The sequence below is a fragment of the Petromyzon marinus genome, chromosome 49, assembly GCF_048934315.1.
Source record: "Petromyzon marinus isolate PM22_M1 ecotype Great Lakes invasive population chromosome 49, UKy_Petmar_22M1.pri1.0, whole genome shotgun sequence".
In the NCBI taxonomy this organism is placed as follows: domain Eukaryota; kingdom Metazoa; phylum Chordata; class Hyperoartia; order Petromyzontiformes; family Petromyzontidae; genus Petromyzon; species Petromyzon marinus.
The window spans coordinates 2887708-2907074 of record NC_133715.1 but is presented as its reverse complement, the minus strand read 5'-3'; the positions used below and the strand labels follow the sequence as shown (position 1 = coordinate 2907074).

At 49.5% G+C, this 19367-nt stretch overlaps 1 protein-coding gene across 2 annotated transcripts in view; it reads left to right on the top strand.

Annotated features, from left to right (window-relative positions):
* The window catches only part of LOC116952967 (uncharacterized), an 81233-nt gene that overhangs the window by 21002 nt on the left and 40864 nt on the right, over positions 1-19367 (top strand). The gene's annotated exons all lie outside the window — the stretch shown is intronic.

Below are 19367 nucleotides of genomic sequence, written 5' to 3'. Positions count from 1 at the left end.
CACTCACTCACTCCACTCACTCACTCACTCCACTCACTCCAATCACTCACTCCACTCACTCACGCCACTCACTCACTCCACTCACTCTACTCACTCCACTCACTCACTCCACTCACTCACTCACTCCACTCACTCCACTCACTCACTCACTCCACTCACTCACTCACTCCACTCACTCACTCACTCCACTCACTCACTCACTCCACTCACTCACTCACTCCACTCACTCACTCCACTCACTCCACTAACTCACTCCACTCGCTCACTCCCCACGCTCACTCCACTCACTCACTCCACTCACTCACTCCACTCACTCACTCCACTCACTCCACTCACTCACCTCACTCACCTCACTCACCTCACTCGCTCACCCCACTCACTCAACTCACTCACCTCACTCCACTCACTCACTCCACTCACTCACTCACTCCAATCACTCACTCCACTCACTCACTCCACTCACTCACTCCACTCACTCCACTCACTCCACTCACTCACTCACTCCACTCACTCCACTCACTCCACTCACTCAATCCACTCACTCCACTCACTCGCTCCACTCACGCCACTCACTCGCTCCACTCACTTCACTCACTCGCTCCACTCACTTCACTCACTCACTCCACTCACTCCACTCACTCACTTCACTCACTCACTCCAATCACTCACTCCACTCACTCACTCCACTCACTCCACTCACTCCACTCACTCACTCACTCCACTCACTCCACTCACTCACTCACTCCACTCACTCCACTCGCTCCACTCACTCAATCCACTCACTCCACTCACTCGCTCCACTCACTTCACTCACTCACTCCACTCACTCCACTCACTCCACTCACTCACTTCACTCATTTCACTCACTCACTCACTCCACTCACTCACTCACTCCACTCACTCCACTCACTCCACTCACTCACTCCACTCACTCCACTCCACTCCACTCACTCCACTCCACTCACTCCACTCCACTCACTCCACTCCACTCACTCACTCCACTCACTCACTCCACTCACTCACTCCACTCACTCCACTCACTCACTCCACTCACTCCACTCACTCACTCCACTCACTCCACTCACTCACTCACTCCACTCACTCACTCCACTCACTCCACTCACTCACTCCACTCACTCCACTCACTCACTCCACTCACTCCACTCACTCACTCCACTCACTCCCCCCCCCACCCCCCCCGCTGCTGGTCCGTCATGGTCCCCACCCGCTCCTGGTCCATCATGGCCCATACACCTCCTATGTACATCGTGCTCATTTCTATACTAATTCCTTTGTCAAAGCGTTTTGCTTCCTCCCACACAGCTTAAAGGACGCGACCTGGGCTTGGCTGTCTTCACTCCAACGCTGTCCTCATGACAGCACGGTCCCTTCACCTGATGAAGGCCACTTGCGTTGTGGCCGAAACGTCGTGATTTTTGTTTTTTTTATTTTTTACCTATGTGACTTCACCGAATAGAACCAAAGAGTATGGGGGAAAAAAAAACGTTAATAAATATATATTTTAAGTTAAATGTCTCCTTGCAAGTGACATTGAACACGCTGCGAAGCCATCGAAGCTCTCTGAAACTGAAGCCAGGGTGGCGGTGTGTGTGTGTGTTCACCAAAACAAGCGTATTTACAAAATCTAAAGACACCGTTGATAGCACACACTGTGAGAAAATAACCCGGAATCCATAAATACGGCAAGGTCTCTTTTGGAGTGGGGGGAGGGGGGATATAGATGTATATCTGTGGTTTGTTTAAAATTTGAAGGGAAAAAGTTTAATAGAATTACAATTTGACTGAACTCTTATCGTCTGTGCACTCTGTGTGTTTAAATAATGTGGAGGGTAATGTGTCATTATTTTACGCTGTGTTTTTAGCTAAACATGAATTGCATTGTGATTGCTATTTTACAAAGAGCTCGGGAAAAAAAACCCCGAATGGAATACAAAAGGCCCATTTGTATAACCTCACCCGTCATCTTTGCTAATATACCACTATGCTTGAACGCAGTTAAAATTAAACAACGCAGATACAATATGAGCATTATTCTACTGTCGGGAAGCAGTGGTAAAGTGGTTAGCACACTACACCTAATAACCGGCCATCAGAGTTCCATTCCCAGCCACGGCTATAACATCAGGTGGCAAGCGCGACATCTGAACCAGTCCTGTGTGCGCGCCTTCCCTTCACCAGCCTACGCTGACGAGCACGGAGAAGTACGGTCCAACCTCACCCCTCGACCGACACGGTGTGAGAAGGACCTTCGCCCAACAGTGGAAGCGACCAGAGCACTGTAATTTATCAATAATATCATCAGACTTGTAAAGTCCTCTTTTACTAACCCGTACTAAAAGCATCGCCACACACCAACATGGACATACGCTCCGGTCATCCTCGCAGCGGCGGCCTTTGGCGAGCCTCTGTGGCCATCTGGAACGCTCTTCCGACATTTGGAAGCCACTGGAACTACGTGCGCTTTTAAATAATCTAGATAGGCAAACTAGTTGATTTTAGATAGACAAACTCATTTCTTTGAGAACAGTTTTTTTTTGCGTGTTTTAGTCTGTCGGCCTTACCCTCCGCACCTGCGATTAGCACGGTTGGCTACGTACGGTGGGGAGAGAAGCTCAACAATAGACACCGTTGCTACGCGCAATGCTTGGACGTTTTGACGAACCTAAACCTCGTGGAACTGGGGGGGGGGGGGGGGGGGTGCAACTCCGTACAGAAACGTCGATTTAAAACAAAAAGAGACAAACGCCACACACGTGCTCACACTGAGACGCTTTGTATTGACTTCTCGTAAGTCGAAACATTTTCTGGTCCCGATGCGAAAGCAGATTGTGCAACTGATGATTTTTGGGGGTTTTTTTTTTCTTCCAAACTAGAACACCACGTATTTCCGGACAGCACCCCTCCGCCGTACGTGGGGTTTCCTAACATTTCTAGGAACTCCCCCCCCCCCCCCCCCCAATTGTGCTTACTCACCGGGCCATCGCGCAATGCCCTGCCGCCGTACGGAAGGAAGGATACGCGTATTGCCCGGCGGGATCTCGGTGGCGGTCACGTTCAGGCAAATTGCCCAAGACCATGAGAGTCGACGGGGATGGGATTTCCTATCGAGTCACCGTCCGGCAACGGGTGGCCATACCTGCGTCATGGCGGCGTTATATCAAATGCGTTTTATATATCATTTTTTTTTGTTTTGGCGAATATATTTTCACGTAAGCGGTCGTCGGCTGGCTGTCGCTCGTTTTGCCAGGGGGAAGCCGAGGGCTGCTTAGCGTAGATATTGCACGTGTTCTTTTTGTTTTTGTCTTTTGGTTGTTACTGTGCTTCAGTGCAACTAAACTGGGGCACCCCAGAGGTGAGGTAAGCAATACAACCATTTTCGCCACGCGCCGAAATCGGACGTTATCCGTCGGCGTGTTTATACGAAAATGCTAAATTTGTACTCGAGCTACTTTAACGGATGGTGCGGTTTTTTTGTGTGTTGAAAATCTTACCAAGTGCTCACCCGGAGGAGGTCAGTTGCCTTCTTATCACTCTTCTATCACTCCTGCCGTGGCTTCAGCTCACGCGAACCTCGCTCATTGAATCATCCGCCCATGTTGAGGACTCGGGCTGCCAGAAACCGACTGTCTCGTATCTCATCCCACTCACGCTGTGTTCAACAACCACCACCACCACGCTGTGTTCAACAACCACCACCACCACCACCACGCTGTGTTTAACCACCACCACCACCACCACGCTGTGTTCAACAACCACCACCACCACGCTGTGTTCAACAACCACCACCACGCTATGTTCAACAACCACCACCACCACGCTGTGTTCAACAACCACCACCACCACCACCACGCTATGTTCAACAACCACCACCACCACCACCACGCTGTGTTCAACAACCACCACCACCACCACACTGTGTTCAACCACCACCACCACCACCACGCTGTGTTTAACCACCACCACCACTACGCTGTGTTCAACCACAACCACCACCACCACGCTGTGTTTAACCACCACCACCACCACGCTGTGTTCAACCACAACCACCACCACCACCACACTGTGTTCAACCACCACCACCACCACCACGCTGTGTTTAACCACCACCACCACCACGCTGTGTTCAACCACAACCACCACCACCACCACCACGCTGTGTTCAACCACCACCACCACCACCACCATGCTGTGTTCAACCACAACCACCACCATAATGTGTTCCACCACCACCACCACCACGCTGTGTTCAACAACCACCACCACCACGCTGTGTTCAACAACCACCACCACCACCACACTGTGTTCAACCACCACCACCACCACCACACTGTGTTCAACAACCACCACCACCACCACACTGTGTTCAACCACAACCACCACCACACTGTGTTCAACCACAACCACCACCACCACCACGCTGTGTTCAACCACGACCACCATACAATAGATCACAGCAACTCTCCTCACTCAGCCACTCACTCGCTCATTTGCTCACCACGCTGCAGGTCGCTATACTTCTCTTTCTGCTCTATTCCCTTGCCCTCCTCAAATTAACATTTAAAAAAAAAAACTTCATCCCCATTGTCTCTTTTCCACAGCAATTATGATAACTTTGGTCATGTAAATAAACGTGGTTAATTCGTATCTGTTAACTTCAATGTGCCGTTTGTTGCTGGCTACTTGATGTTTTGGACCTTTCGGACCTGTGCTCAGCAACATTCTAAAATAAATATATATATAACCTGTCCACATAGGTATCATCGAATATTATAGCGTGATAATAAAATCACGTGTTTGAACTGCGGGTTTGTGAATCATGACGATTTGTAATTTGTAACGTGTGCAGTTTTAAGTTCAAACTCGGAGAGAGAAAGGGAGAATTATTCAGGCGTGGCCAACCACAGAGGCAGCCCGAACCGGCGCCAACAATTCCCCAAGCTCTGCGATCCTACGTTGGGATGATGGACCAACTCCATTCAAAATTATTATTCCTCTAAGCTAACGTTTACATAATCGCATGGGGTCGGCTGGGCAGATTAATTGATTGCAGCAACATTGGAAGGATTTGATAAACCATTTCGGGTCTTAATTGATTGTTCACGCTTACGGTGGCTTTCAGACCGCATCCATTATTTTCGTCTCCCCCCTCCTCTTTTCTGAACATAGATGGACTCGTCCATCTGAATAACTGCCAAATCGCTCTCCGTGGTGCTAACGTTAAAAAACCCGCCACTTTTTTCAAATTGTCTTGCTGTGGTTTTCACACCTGATGATGATTGCTTGTGTTGCAGTCGAAACGTCGTGAGAATTTTATTGTTTTATATTTTTATTATTTTATTGTTTCCCTTCTACGTGGTGACTTTACCGAAAGAACCAAGAATATGATGGCAGCATATTCCTCATAAATATATATTTGTGCTTAGGATACATTTTGTTTTAATTAGAAAGCTCAAGCGATCTTAAACGCCACGTAACAGAAGCATTTGAAACAATCACAGCTGACGTGCGTCGCTATCCCCACGGCGGACACGTGGAGGGTTATAGACGTAAGATTCGGAGCATCTTGAAAGAGAGAGATCCCCATATAGCCTTAACCTATTGCTGGGGCAAGTGCTGTTAGCGAGCATCGAGAATTTTCACACAGTTATACGCACACAAAGTGTGTACGTTATGAATGTGTATAGTTCTTATCAGCCCATTGCAATTTGAGGAATCAACTGGAGTTATGTGCGCTTTTAAATCTAGATTGAAATTTCATTTATTTTAGAAATCATTTTTGTTTTAAGTTTGTTGTCCATCGCCCGCACCTTCAATGCGCACGGTTGGCTATGTTAGCCTGAATATTTTAATCTAAATTGTTTTATGGTTGTTATTGTTTGACTTGCATCCCATTGGGATTTTTGCACACAGCGTTGATGTACGGTGTTTTTTTCTGGAAAACTTTGCTGTTTTTTTTCTGGAAGACTTTGCTGTTTTTTCCAGGATTTTTCTGTTGCGTGTAGTCACTTTAAGATGTTTTCTTGTTCATGTTTTTGTTTTGTTGCGGTTGCACCCGAGTCAAGAGCCACATGGCTCACAGGGCTATACCTAATAAATGAATCTGAAAACTGAAAAATGTACAGTGCAAAATACGTTCAACAACATGCACACATGTATTAACCTTCATTAACACCCTGGACATTATATCTGGTGCAATATATCGCACAGATGAGCGATCCGATTTGAAAATGACGGTGGTGTTGACGATGATTTTGTAGACATGCTGCTATTCCGAGAATCCCACAGTAAAGCTGTCGCTGCTGCAGTCACGACCAATGCTCTGCAGCACGGCAGCATTTGTGTGCCCTTGTCCTCGAGTTAATGGCCCCTAGGTATCGCGGTGGTTTTGATGTCTCGACAGACGGATGAGCCGGAGCTTTATGTGTCTGGAGACTATGAGCTGGAGCATATGTCACGAGAACGCCGCTCCGTTTTCGCGGGGGTTTCGGTTTTCATTACTGTGGCTCGCTTCTTCTCGGCAGATAAAGTGATTTAAAGGCGCTCTCTTTGAGGTTCCTTGCTTGTCATTTTCTACTTTTGTCAGAGCATTGACTCGCACCGTACGTGGCCAACCGCGCTAATCGTAGTTGTCGGGGGAAGGACAACAAACTAAACACAAAAAGCAGTTCTGAAGAAATGAGTTGTCAGTTTAGATTTAAAAGTGCGTAGCTCCGGTTGTTTCCTAATATCGGGAGGAAGAGCGTTCCAGACGGCCGCCTTTGTTCGATGGCCGAGCCAAAGAAACGTCTCTACACGTTTCGAAGAGCGAATTAATTGTGAACAAATCTCACTGTTGCAAACTCCTTCCATTAAAGAAACCCGTTTTATTCCTATAATCGTATTGTACCAGTGAACAAAATGTTGAAGTGTTTGTTCATCCACCTCCTGGATGGAGCCGTTCTAATGCTGTGTCGGTCATATGGGTCATTCGACCATACTTCACCACGCTGGTCAGTGTCGTGTTGGTCAAGGTGGGAGAGGCTGGTTGTATTTATGCGATCAAATCCCAAAAAAACTTGGATTATGGATAAAGCCGCGTTTAATTTATTGCTTCATTCATACACACCCCACTGAATAGAGGGACATTATGGAGAGAGGAACGTTTTTTTCCCCCAGTGCCTCTACGTGTCTCCCTACCAATCTCGCTGCACGTGGTACGTCTCGGAACGCTCCCCCCCCCCCCCCCCGTGCGACACGGAGCCATCGCTTTTTGCGGCACTCAATCATCTGCTGAGCGTGAAGCAAGAGGGGCATTAGAAACCGGCGCGGTTGTCTGTACACGCGTCGCTCTGAATTGCTTTGTCAAACATGAAATGTTCACGGCAAAAGCCCAAAGATCGCCCCGAATAGCAAGCGCTGTTGGCGAGTACCTGAACGGCAGGCGTTTTGCGACGGACCGGCCCCCTGAGAGAGCACGCGACAACTAATGTTCCGAATTTACTAACCGGCTTGCTAAGTCCACTGGCGGCGTTTCGCAAGTTCGGCGTTTCTGGACATCTCTTCCTGTTACGCGAAATGTGCAGTTTTATTTCTTGGAACTGGGGGAAAAAAAGAAAAAAAGCAGACTGTGATAAAACCGATGGATCACTTTTTTTTGGTTCTGCTAGCGGATTGCAGCACCGTCATTCTTTTAGGGTTTTTTTTCTTTTCTGATTTATGCTTTTTGTTATTCGTGCCGAAGTTTAGGATGACCGTAAAATGTTTTCTGTTACGGGTACATTTTTTTTTTATGTGACAGTCACTCCTAGGAATCTGACGGATGTTTTAGTTAGCAAAGAGCATTTAAATGAATCGGTACATTTTGTCAGCAGCTTTTTATTACAGACCCGTGGTTTAAGCTTCGTAAGCTTTACCGAACATTTCCATATTGAGTCGGCTACCACTTCCGATTTGCACATTTGGATGAGTACGGAGCGAAAAAAATTCTACGTACATACATGCATGTAAACCACAGATCTGGTGAGAATTGGAGATAAATGACGAACGGTCATCAGCGATGAGTTCCACATAGATGGCCCGGAGACCGCTAACTGTAGCGAGGTGGGTTAGTGAAAGGGTGAGTAGCTGGGTGCGTGCATGAGTGAGTGACCGGGTAAGTAGCTGGCTGCGTGACTGACTGAGAAAACAGGTGAATGGCTGGGTGCGTGAGTGAGTGAGCGGGTGAGTGGCTGGGTGCGTGAGTGAGTGAGCGGGTGAGTGGCTGGGTGCGTGAGTGAGTGAGCGGGTGAGTGGCTGGGTGCGTGAGTGAATGAGCGGGTGAGTGGCTGGGTGCGTGAGTGAGTGAGCGGGTGAGTGGCTGGGTGCGTGAGTGAATGAGCGGGTGAGTGGCTGGGTGCGTGAGTGAGTGAGTGAGCAGGTGAGTGGCTGGGTGCGTGAGTGAATGAGCGGGTGAGTGGCTGGGTGCGTGAGTGAGTGAGCGGGTGAGTGGCTGGGTGCATGTGGCTGTGCGCTACCGAAAGTGCACAATACCAGGCAGATATGAGGGTGCCAAATGTATGTAATACTGTAACTTTTACAGAATTTACTGATAATTCGCACGCGTGCTTCATCACGCGGTTTGACAAGTAAAATTTACGTTGTTTTTGCTGTTGCTCGGAATAAAATGTTCGTGATGTTGGTAAGCCCTTGTTAAATCTCGGCACTGTGTATATTGTAGGATTTAGGCGTGCGAGCGAGCGGGCACCTGCAACCCAGAGGGCATCTCCGTTGCCGAGCGACACGGCCGCAAAGCTCGCCTGCTGAAGTGGCCGGTGGTCCGTAAGCTCGATAAGTCCAAAACGGCGTCTCTTCACCACACTCGTGCGCTTATTTATGAAGCATCCGGGTATCAATGGAGATCAATAGCACGGCTATTTATTTATTTACACATACGCAGTTTCCCACACCACCATGGTTGTGGCCAGGGCTCACGACGATTTCCTAATGCAGCGGCAGCAGAAAGTAATTTCTCAATTGAGCAGCCCCAAGTTTGCGCAGCGTGCGACGGAGAGTTTCCATCGCTTGTGCTCGCACTTCCTGGTTACTCATCGCATGACTGATCTCGATAATTAGCATGGAAATCTGTCGACTGAATGACGTCCCATAGAACAACAATTTTACAAACCTCTCGTATCAAGCCACTGCTGGATGAAGGTCTCTGCCGAGCTGCCGGCTGCCACCCCTCCAACATCCTGGCGATGGAATAATCCCACGCCGGTATCTGAAAGCCATTTGTGTGCCAGGCACTGGGCGGTTTAGCGCAACACGAGACGACAAGGGAGAGAGTATCGGCGGCTTGGGATAAGGCCTTCATCCAGCAGCGGATTGATCCTGGCTGGTGAGGACAAAGGACAAATCCGCACATTGTCATTCTGCGCCTGGTCATGCGGAGTGCGTCAGCTGCATGGACATAGTCATACCAACCACCTACTACGGTTAATCTTACCCAGTGAAATGTCAACGTGCGCATGGTTGAACGTGAATGCTCGTAATGTACAGCCTCCTAAAAACAGCACGAGGCACGAAAGTAATCGATGACTTAGTCAGGTGACCCCAGCTGTTGAAGGGTCACGACGTGAGCTCAGCTGGCAGGTGGCGAGATGTTAACTACCTCGCCCGGTATACAGGAGGTCGTGGGCTCGATCCCAACCCTGAAGCCCGCTGTATATTTGGAGTTTGCATGTTCTCTCTCCCCGTGGTCACGTTTAGATTTAACGTCTCGCGTTTCGAGTATTTGGCCGCTGTTAATTTCCACACGGTGATGAGCCACTTTGCTGAGCTATCATTTGTGGCCAGGTTGCTTCTGCAAAAGAGCTACATAGCTCAGTGGGCTTTACCTGGGTAAACAAATACAAGTAGTGAGCAGCGTATTATATATAGTCTTGCCCTCGACCTTGCGGTGCTTCCGCCGGCGAGATTCCATGTGCATGCCGGACCTGCGCCGCCGGTTTCCGACGGGGTTAAAGTGTGCCGTGTCATTTTAGTTTTTCTGCTTTGTCTGCGCGTGCGTGCCGTGAAGTGCGGAGCATCGCGCGCTTAGAGCGTGGGCGCGGATGAAGCCATCGGTCTCTCTTCTTAAGATCCAGCTCGGCCGGGCCGAACCAACCGTGGCAGGGCCCGGCCAGGGGTACCGTTGTGCGTGCGTCGAAAAATCACATTTCACTGGAAACCCCCCGCCAAGCTTATCGTAACGATCAACAAAAAACAAACTTGAGAAGGGCCTGGGTTCGAATTCGAGCGGTGGTGGACAGGATTCAAGTGGCTTCTCAAGTACAGCGAGTTAATAGCAACAATGCAAATGAAAACAAAGCAACGTTTGTAACGTACGCACCAGTATCTTACGGACATTAAATGACCGTGACTCTTGAGTCACGGAGCGAAACTCGGTGTGTCGCTCAAAAGCCAGGCGAGGGAGGTGGTGGTGGATGGGGGGAGATGGTGGTTTGAGGCCTTTAAGCGTTGATTTTGAAGTCGCTGTCGATTGAACGCTGCCGTGAGTTTGCGACGGCAAGGGGCGATGACGATGGTGGTGGCCGCATTGCGGATGGCGGTGGCTGCCACGGAGAAACGACGGGCACCAGTGGCCACGGGCCCCGCTCCTCGGTGTAGAGAGAAGGAGGAGGTTGTGAGTTGGAGTGCGGAGAGTTCTACCCCGAGCGGCAGTGCAGGATGACGGGAGGGCAACAAGAGATGCGCCGTTGATGGCCTCGACCTGGCCACCGAGGACTCCGCTACAAAGCCGTCACAATGAGTTTGGTTTTCTGCTGCGGTTTGCCTCAATTCTCGCTCTGAGAGGTGAACCTCTCGCTCTGATTGTTGTTTGACGAACTCGTCGCAGAGGGGGACGGCGGTGGGAGGGTGGGGGGGAGAAATTCTGTGGAAAATAATTTTGCGTAGCGGGGGGTTGGAGCTTCTTTATTATTTCCGAATGTAGTATTTCGTCTCGTGACGCGATGTTGTTCACGCAATGGGAGTAAACTGAGCGAAACGCGCACACGCACACACACGCACACACACACGCGCGTGTGTGTGTGTGTGCGCACATAGATTGCGATACAGCGCGGTGAATCGGCACATTCTTAAAAAAAAATGTAAATGAAGTAATATCGCGCGTGCGGAGACGGGAGACCTGGCTCTGAGCCGGCTCCTCGATTCAATCGGCTCCTTATTGTCGTGGCAGCAAAGGGTCCCCGTTCTCTATTGTAGACTTCAGAGCCTGCGGCGTTTGGACCCACATCGCCAACAAGGAAGTGCCCAGGCATCGTCTGAGCACACCGCCGGTGCTCGCTTGCCCATCTCGCCTCCATTCGCAATAACCCAAATCGCTCGCTCCTGTGGGGCCCGTCGGTTATAATGCACTAAACAGACAATCGTCGTTTTGTTTAAAGTAAGTAAATAAATAAAAACATGATATAGCTGCCGTCAGAGCACGTCCATAGGCATACGCGCGTAACGATTGCAATGGATGCAGGGGGAGCTGCTGATGGACAAATCGAAAACGTTTGACTTGAGAACCCCCGGGTTGCTGACTGCTCGATAGGGCCGAACTCGGAAACGTCTCTCAACAATTCACCTCCGGCTGGAGAGCGTTGCTCACGTACAGGCGCCAGCGCCAGGTGCGTGTTTAATACATCCGCAGCATCGCGAGAGAGGGGCGGGCCTTCATTCAGCAGTGGATCGACTTGGCTTTGCAGTTTCACGTGAGATTCCGTTTAAAGTCCTACTGCTGACTTAAAACGCTCTGTACTACCACCTCGCCCCAGCCTACATGCTGCATCCACATGTCCCCTGGAGGTCTCTACAATCTGGGGATGCAGATCTCTGTACGCATGTTGAACTTCTTTCACACCGCACGTGGCCAACCGTGTTAACCGGAGGTGTGGGGGACGGACAACAAACTAAACACACGAAGTAACAGTTCTACAGAAATGGGCTTGTCAATCTAGATTTCAAAGCGCATAGCTCCGGTGGCTTCCTAATATCGGAAGGAAGAGCGTTCCAGACGGCTGCAGAAGCGCATCTGAAAGCGCGCGTTACAGTGACCGTCTTTGTTTGATCGCTAGCGAAAAGCCACTGAGGATGGCCAGTTACAGAGGCTTCGGTCGATGGGTGACTGAGTTTTCTCCAGTGTAGCTGTGGACAAAACACGTCTTGCAACTCAGACGCTGCCATTTATTGAACGATTGGTGAATTCGGAACATGGTTTCTAGCATGTATTGTACTATTTTTATTTCATTTAAAGAGTTATTATGCTGAATGTTTGCTGCTGTCTCTTGTACAGCACTTTGAGATTCTCTTGAAAGGCGTGACCTCAATCTAATTCTAATTGTTATGGAAGATGTTGATGGCGATGAATGGAGTGTCGTTCCTCCAAAATTGCGTTTCTCAGTTTTAATGGACCGTGGTGAAAATTAAAGTCGAATATTTTATTCCATAGCGTGTGACGCGTATTGATGCACGAGGCTCATTGGATGCTGGACTAAAATGTTATTTTATTGTTACGTGGTGCCGACCAAAAATGTTCTTCGTCTGTTTATCATCTTAGCAGTTCAATTCGAGTTCCGTGATTATATTTTGGTATCTCACTTCACGTGACATTAAAATTCTATGAAAGCGCGTTTAGTCTGCATACTTTTTTTTACTTGTTTAAAGCATTCCTTGATCAATTGTTAGTCCATCGATGGCCAGTTGGCTACATGACAAACTACTCGTTTTGTTGCTAATTTAGAAAATGTTTGGTTATCTGGTTAGTTATTTTAATAGGCCATATACGAGGTCAATTGACAGTTAGATCGGCTCCCTGTTTGGTCACTTGCAGAGGGTCGCTCTTGAGCGATTTCCTGCGGCATGGTGCGTGACTCACTCGTCGGTACGGTGTGTCCTCTCCTGGAGCGGGTGGCTCATTCCCACCAGGAGAAAAATGTAGCGGTTGACCGGTTGACCGGTTGAAATAAGCAGCATACTGTGGCGGCGACGCCGGCTGTGGCTACAAGAGAAGTCACCGCGACTCACTCTGGGAATGGTCCCGCGTGCGTGTGTGTGTGTGCAATGTAAACTAGGCGAACTGCGCCGATAAACATTTTTCACTTCGATAAACAATTTACATCGTGATGCTTTTTTTCCACCCTGGGCCAGATCGTGAGTCGATTTTTGCTCTCGTTTTGCTTGTTGTAGTCTGGCCCCTCGGTCTAAAAATAGCGCTGATGCACCCCCAGACGCGACACTTCTTGTCGGCGGTCAATTGCGGTTGGTTTTGGCGCACGCGGTGCGGCGGGAGAACGACTGGAGAGCGACGGGGGAGGGACGGGAGAGGGACGGGAGAGCGGTGGGAGAGCGATGGGAGAGCGACGGGAGAGGGATGGGCGAGCGACGGGAGAGCGACGGGAGAGCGACTGGAGAGGGACGGGAGAGGGACGGGAGAGCGACGGGAGAGGGACGGGAGAGCGACGGGAGAGGGATGGGAGAGCGGTGGGAGAGGGATGGGCGAGCGACGGGAGAGCGACGGGAGAGGGATGGGCGAGCGATGGGCGAGCGACGGGAGAGGGATGGGAGAGCGGTGGGAGAGGGATGGGCGAGCGACGGGAGAGCGACGGGAGAGGGATGGGAGAGCGGTGGGAGAGGGATGGGCGAGCGACGGGAGAGCGACGGGAGAGGGACGGGCGAGCGATGGGCGAGCGTGCCCCCCTCCCAGCGTCTGCGCAGGACGGAAGTCTCAGATCTATTAATATCACAGCCCGGGATAAAAATGGCACTTCCACCTGGTGCCAAGGATGTTTTTGATGATGTCTTATTGACTCATCTGTCAAAGCCTGAAGCCACACTGAGCTGTCGCGACAACATTTTCACGTCTGTGAAATTGCGCGGTAACGCGGTTCATCTTTTTAGCGGTGCCTTGAAAGTGTGCGATGTAGGGGTTTTTGTTTTGCTTGTTAAAGCGCGCAACGCTCGCAACGTGTTTTAACGCATTGTGAGCAATGTGCCCGGGTGTGCCGGCTTCATCCGCGCTTATCAGTCGCGTTTAAAATAACATTTTTGGCCGCCTCTGAAAGACGTTTACGTTCTTTTGCATTGCTGCAAGGGCCACGACTGCATGGAACGTTTCCATCGGCTGCTATTGATGTCGGCAATTTGATGAACAGCGTTTCATTGTTCATCACGGTTCACCACGCATGAAGTCAGACGCGGGGAAAGTAACGAAACAAGAGTTATAAAAATTATTGTTTGAGTCATCATAGGGGTCAATAGGACACATCGTGTTTGTGTTATTTTTTCAGGATTTCGATTTTATTTAGGTTAGCAGGAAGGCGGTCCCCCATGAGCTGTTCATCTGTAGTTCATGGCCACCCCCTGCGACGGCACAGATGTTGCGATCACGACACAGATCTTAGGTACATTCGTGGCCTCATAGGTCGCCTTACAGACATTCGGCGTCGGTGGTCGCTTGAGACATTACAGGAATGGGGAACCGGCCTAAAACATGAATGAAAAGAAGAAGAAAAACCGTGACTTACATTCTGTTACGAACAAAAGTAAAGGAAGTGGGGTGGGGGGAAACGTCACGCATTAAAAATGTCACGAATTCTATACAGGAGATGCAGCTACGTTGTAGAAATAGTAAATGTAACGTTTATACCAACTTGAACATGTTTCACGGGCATGCACTGCGCTTTTGTGGGGATCCACTGCTGGATGAAGGCCCTCCCCCACGCCGTGTGGGTTCGTGGCGGCTAACTGAAAAAAAAATGCTGTCAAGGAGAACGCCTTGGTTTAAGTTTCAAAACCAGTGTTGCTTATGTGCTTACACAATTTTGCTCCTGTAGCCAAATTGAGCAGAACAGGATCAGAATTGTAATTTGCTACATAGCTCTTTTGCAGAAGCGATCCGGCCACAAATGAAGCCTCAACAAAGTGGCTCATCATCATCATCATCGTGTGGACATTTATAGCGGCCAAATAATCTAAACACATGTTTTTAAATGCGGACGGGGAAAAACCGGAGGACCCAGAAATAAATCCACACCACGAAAGCGAGAACATGCAAACTCCAAATTTACAGGTGTTAGGGTCAGGATCGAACCCCACTATCTCCTGCATACCAGGTGAGGGAGTTAACATCTCACCACCACGTCGGCCCGAAATGGTCTGTCGCCTGGTTAAACAGTGTCTCACTGAATGGGAGTGGATCGATGTATGTGATGCGCAATTGTGCGTCTGCCAGGCTCTGTATCTCACACACGGTTGGTCGTGCGAAAGCAAAATATCTACATGCGTTTAGACTATTCGGCCGCTATACATTTACACGCGATAAGCCACTTCGTTGAGCTATCATTTGTGGCCAGGTCCCTTCTGAAAAAGAGCTACATAGCTCAGTTGGTCTTACCTGGTATAAAAATAGTTTAACAGTTTTAGTTTATGCCTGCAAAATTTAAAATTTTCCCGAACGAACAACATTTGCCCCCCAAACTTTAACCCAAACATATCTCCAAACCCAACTTGTGTATTTAAACGCGTTCCGCATGCCGCTGTCGTCTCTGAAAGAGCGCCCGCGGCGTCGACGCGCGGTGATGTCATCGCGCTGGACGCCGGGCCCTTGAGCGGCGTGGGCGCGTGGGCAAGGGCGCGGTGGAGTTACACCTCGCGCAAAAATACACGGAGCAGAGCCAGTTAGTGAATAGAGACACGGCGCCTCTCGTGAATGTCAAAGTGTCACGGGTGGCCGGGTGGCTGAGGAGGGGGGGTCAGGGCATCGAGCCGACAGTACCTGCCTGGGTTCAAATCCGGGTTTCAGCCTCCTGTGATCGAACTGTGTTCTGAAGTGCGGCGAGATGATGAGAATTAGGATATTTATTTATGCTGGAGAGAAATCCGATGAGCTGTGAAGCTCTTTTTTCACAGATCTTCAGTCGGGGCACGATGGACCAGAACGTTCCAACAACTGCACAAAAAAATATCCCATAGCATTAAATATAAATTTGTTTTTACTTAAATTGGCTCATTTCCAGTTGTGATAAAAACAAAGAATCGGCTTTATGGAGATTGTCATGAATTTCCTTTCGCAGGGCATTCAAATGCATGTCCATAGTTTCCATGAAGGCATCTATTGAAGTGACTTCAGAAGTGGATCTGCGATGTCACCTTCCGGGTTTGTTCTACCGCAAACCCGGAAGGTGACATCGCTTGCTTGCCGCGAGGCGTTCCGATTGACACAATCCCTCGTCTCATTCCACAATTGGCGACGGGGCGATTTGAGCGAAAGCGAGGGATTATGTACAAACGGCACAGTGCCGCCGCTCCACAGCGAGCGTGGGATCCGTTCCCACCTTTTGTGAGTGGCCCCTCTGTGCCGGTGGTGGAAATTCCACGTTTCTATGGCAAGTATCATTCTGCTCGTATGGCAACCATGTGCGACCGCCAACCAAATCCGGCAGAAGCTGGATTTAAGCACACCTGGCATGAGCGGATTGCTGATGTGAGCAGCACCCGCCTGTATTCTGCTGCTTATGTTGAGGGAAATGAGCACCTTATTTTACAAGCACACATGGGATAGAAGCACACCTGGCCTCCCTTGCAAGGGCGGTGTTCAATGTATTCAGCGTGTCGTGCACCATCCTGCATGGATCCGCGGGACCACCCTCGAGCCTAAAAAAAAAGGAAACCGAACTCTTCCATCAGGAACTCTGGTGTTTCGTGAATGACTGAATAAATGCACTCTGCAACGGTTCCACGAACCACAGCTCTGGAACCGCTGCTGGTATTGCTCTCTTGGCAACACAAACGCGGTGTTGTGTGACCGTCTGCACGCGTACTGTGTCGGCGTACGACTTGGAGGAGGAAGGAATTGGAGGCGCTGGGCCTCGCGGGACAGAGAGAGAGAGAGACAGTGCTCTGCGTCGTGGCTTTGCGCCTCGCGCTTGCCATTCATCACGCTCCGTGTGTGTGTGTATGTGTGCGTGTGTGGGAGCCGTAGTGTAGTGGTTAGCGCGCTGCGCTACGAACCCGGCGACCCTGGATTTGATTCCCGCCTACGGCACCAACACCAGTGACGATTATCTGAACCGGTCCTGGGCATCGCCACTGGGGAGACAAAGGCGGCCGGGCGTGTTGCCGGCTACCCTCCTCCTCCTCCTGTACCGTTTCGGCCGTCATAGTGTGCTCGCTAATAGCACTTGCCCCAACAGCCTGCTCAAGGCTATACGGGGGAAACTTTGTCTTTGTTTGCGCGCGTGCTTGCGCGTGCGTGTGAGTGAGTGCCACCTCGACGATAATCCTCGAGACTTTATTTCCCCTGACGGGCGACGCACCTGGCGCTCCACTCTCACTGGAGGCACCGCGCGGTGGTGGCTCCACACTCAATGCAGCAGCCGCAGCAGCAGCAGCAAGCAAGCGTGTCCACGCGTCCCACTTTGTGATAACTCGCGTTCGCTCCAACCTCTTCGGATGACATTCAATTGAAATGATTTTTTTTTGTTTTACGGGTGGCTGCTAATGCCCTGACCGCTCGGTCGCCCGGTGGTATTGATTTGATCAGGACACGCATCTCACTGACGACACTCGGGAGAAGTCAAAACCTTCCTCGCTATTCGGAATAAATGCCACGACGAGACCATTCTCCGGAAGACAATGGGCACAAAGTTCTCATCCGAAGCCACATTTGACGTCAAGATTGCGACTGTATATCGTCGTCGTCAGCAGCAGCAGCAGCATCCATGTTCTATTCACTTCTTTGATGAAGTTCTCCCGAAGCTGTCGCCATCTCTGTCCCTGCTGCGATGTAAAAAAAACTCCGCACGAGCTCGGTTCGTCGCTCCATCTCCGCGGTGGTCGGGCCCCTCGCGTGCATTCTCACCCTTGGCTGCTGCTCCATCGTTCGTCTTGACCCGCTGGCCATCGTCCAGAATTTGAAAGCAACTCTGCGAAACAGAACTGTGCGCGATGATACATTTCTGCTCGTATTTATATTGGTTACAAGTTTCAGATGTTCTGTTAATACACAGGTGTGTGTCTATATATTTTTAAAAATTGTTTTTGAGGTTGGTTTGGACTTCTCCTGGGTTGGCTCAGCCTCAAATAAGTCAAATTGTGCAATATTAGTAGATAGGAAATCAACAAAACGTACAAGCTATGATTTTTTGGAAAAATATTTACTAAACTTTGACCAAATATTAAATATTAGCAGTTTAACGTGGATGTAATATTGCAGCGTCATTTGTGCAATTTATTGTACAAGCACCGGGTGTTGGGTGCATTGTGTACTGTGAACCCGGCGACCTGAGTTTGAGTCCCAGTCACGGCTAACATCTGTGTCGAACGATGACTGAAACGGCTGTGTGCAACCCTCTTCACCGCGCACACACTGACCAGCACGGTGAAGTATGGTCAAACAACCCCCACGATCGGCATTGCATCGGGAAGAGGTCTTAAACCAGTCGTGGGTTGACCAAAGGGCCATGAATTCAGTATCATTATTATCATTGAAAACCTCATTAATTCATTTCAATTTACGAAACCTAACGTGCATTTACGAGACATCCTGGGTCACGTGGATTCACGGAGATTGCGAAATCACGGGAGTGTGAACTCCGTGAGTTCCAATTCAAAGAACGGGGGGGGGGGGGGGTGTCAAAGTGAGGAACCACGTTGTGGTGAGTCGCCAGTGGTGGGCTTGCCTTTTAAAATCACTCGGCCCCGTCCAGAGGAATGTGGAATGTACGTCAATGGGCCGTGGCACGGGGCTGTGTCAAAGAAAAAAAGAGGAGCACTGTGCAAAGATATAAATAAATTTATTGCAGGGATCCCAGAAAATACACGTTTACAAAAAATATAATAAACAGTATTTCAAGATTATAAACTGGTTGTGTTTGTAATTGGAAGGTAGCCTGCAATGCAAGCGAAGATTTGTTTTTTTTTACCAAATGTCTGTGCTGTGTAATTTATTTGAAGATGGTTGTCTTCCTCTTCTCCCGGTGTATAAGGCACACACTTTTCTTAGCCTGGAGTTTCAAAGTAAAACTTGGGGAGGGATGAGTCTGGTAATCTGGCAGCTGTGTGCGTGCCTGTGCACATGACCAGAATTTGTCTAACTTCATTGATACCGTGCAAAAGTTTGGGGCGCATCGTCATCTTATAATCTTATAATCCAGGTGATACGGTAATGTTTCATGATATCATAACTAATCCCCATTGTGGTACGTTCGGGCACCCTGTATGATAAACATAGTGCCCCAAACCCGCGTTCGCAATGCAGTGGAATTTATGTCAATATCTTTATTTTGTTGTTGTAGCATGATGGATCGTGGCTGTTGCTGGCCTAGGCATGGATAGAATGGCCG